This window comes from Protobothrops mucrosquamatus, unplaced genomic scaffold (assembly GCF_001527695.2).
Source record: "Protobothrops mucrosquamatus isolate PMUCROS unplaced genomic scaffold, P.Mucros_1.0 scaffold5870, whole genome shotgun sequence".
Classification (NCBI taxonomy): domain Eukaryota; kingdom Metazoa; phylum Chordata; class Lepidosauria; order Squamata; family Viperidae; genus Protobothrops; species Protobothrops mucrosquamatus.
Genome location: NW_015391713.1, coordinates 20,812 through 22,361, shown reverse-complemented (window position 1 = coordinate 22,361; position 1,550 = coordinate 20,812). Strand labels below are relative to the sequence as shown.

At 46.4% G+C, this 1,550-nt stretch overlaps 1 long non-coding RNA gene across 1 annotated transcript in view; it reads right to left on the bottom strand.

Moving 5' to 3' along the window:
• Positions 1-844: 844 nt before the first annotated feature.
• Positions 845-1,550, bottom strand: part of LOC107299986 — a 7,785-nt gene continuing 7,079 nt past the window's right edge. The window contains exon 3 of the long non-coding RNA XR_001549205.1: positions 845-924. This is a non-coding gene — a long non-coding RNA (uncharacterized LOC107299986). The remainder of the gene's footprint in view (positions 925-1,550) is intronic.

The following is a 1,550-nucleotide window of genomic DNA, read 5'->3' as shown; positions in this document are numbered from 1 at the left end:
AACTCCTTATTTCCTGTCAACTAACAAAAAGTGTTATGTAAGCCTTTCACCTACCCATTTTTTTAAATGTGCGCATAATATACTAAATTAATATTCAGGATTGATTTGTACAGCAATTTGAAACGCTTTATCCACTCTGAATCAGGAAAAGGCAACTCACAGTCACCAAAAAGTAGCAGCAAAACATGGGAAAAATGTGTGATTTTTCTTGTTGTTATTTGTATTAAATAGGTTTAACATACTGTTTTGTTAAAATCCCCCAAGCCTTCCTCCAAACTAGCTACTGCCCTCCAGGGATATCTGCCATATTTTGCTTAGCTGGGGAAAAAAGGCCACTTTAAAAACTTGCATCAGTGCTAGCACCAAAAGGGTTTTACCATGTTCTATAGCCAAAGGTTAGTAGTAAAATACAACATGGACTTACTCAGAATAGTTGCACAAGTTTTAAAAGACCTGGTGAAATTATTGTGAAGTAGAAAGACAATGTGATGTCAGTGGGTGAGGTGTTAGATTAGGATCACAGAAACCCTAGTTCACTCAAGCCTCTCTTTCCAATATTAGACTGGATTTACTGAGCTGCTAAGGCTCGGAACAGAACCTATGTCCCCATGCTGTTGTGTTAACATAATAGAGGGATTTATATAGATAGTGGCATGAAAACAATGGAAGCAGCTCTCCAAGTAGCAACTATGCTGACAGGATCAAAGGCTGGTTCCAATGAAAGCATCAAAACTGTTCAAATGTAAATCTACCCAAGTTTACCTTTTTTTTAGCCAGCTGATATTTTTTTCTAAGTAAAAAAATTACCTTTAGTCCATTCTGTGGGTTCATCAGAAAATTTCAACCAATGTCATCAAACATAATAGTATTTTTCTTGCTGTAAAACTCTGAGAATTTGCCCCATATAACTCCTAGAGGTTTCACCTATAGAAGCAAAGTTAGAAGAAAATCAAGTAAAGTTGCTGAGTTAAACAATTTTAGAAATCTAAGCCTGCAATTGTCTACTCACTAGCTTGAAGTACAGCCTGCCCGGCCCGTTTTCGGCTCGTCGGACCCCTTGGCGGTGAGGCCTGGGGACCCCCCCCCTCGGGTTTGTTCTAGTCCGCCCGGCCCGTTTTCGGCCCGTCCTCGACCCGAGTCGGCTCGTATTCGGTGGGAGGGCCTGGGCCGTGACCGGGACTCGGGCGGCTTGGAGGGACCCGGGCGGTTCGAAAGGACTAGGGTGGTCGGAAAGAACTTTGGCCGGGAAGATCCCCGGCGGCCTGGTGATGGGGCCTGGTTTTAGGCCACTACTTGACTCCCTGGCCCGGGCGCTGGCCTGTATCGGCTGGTCAGACGGCCTGGCGGTCGACCCGTTTTCGGCCTGAAGAAACATCGACCGGGAGGGCCCAGTATGGCCAACATGGCCGGGAGGAGTTTGGCTTCGGCCCCGCTCCGGCCGATGGAGGACTTGGTGTGGCCGGAACTGAACGTTTACCAACCGTTTACCAACAGCTGAGGATTGGCCTCCCCCCCCCGTTTGTGATCTCCCACATCCGGACTTGCGTCCT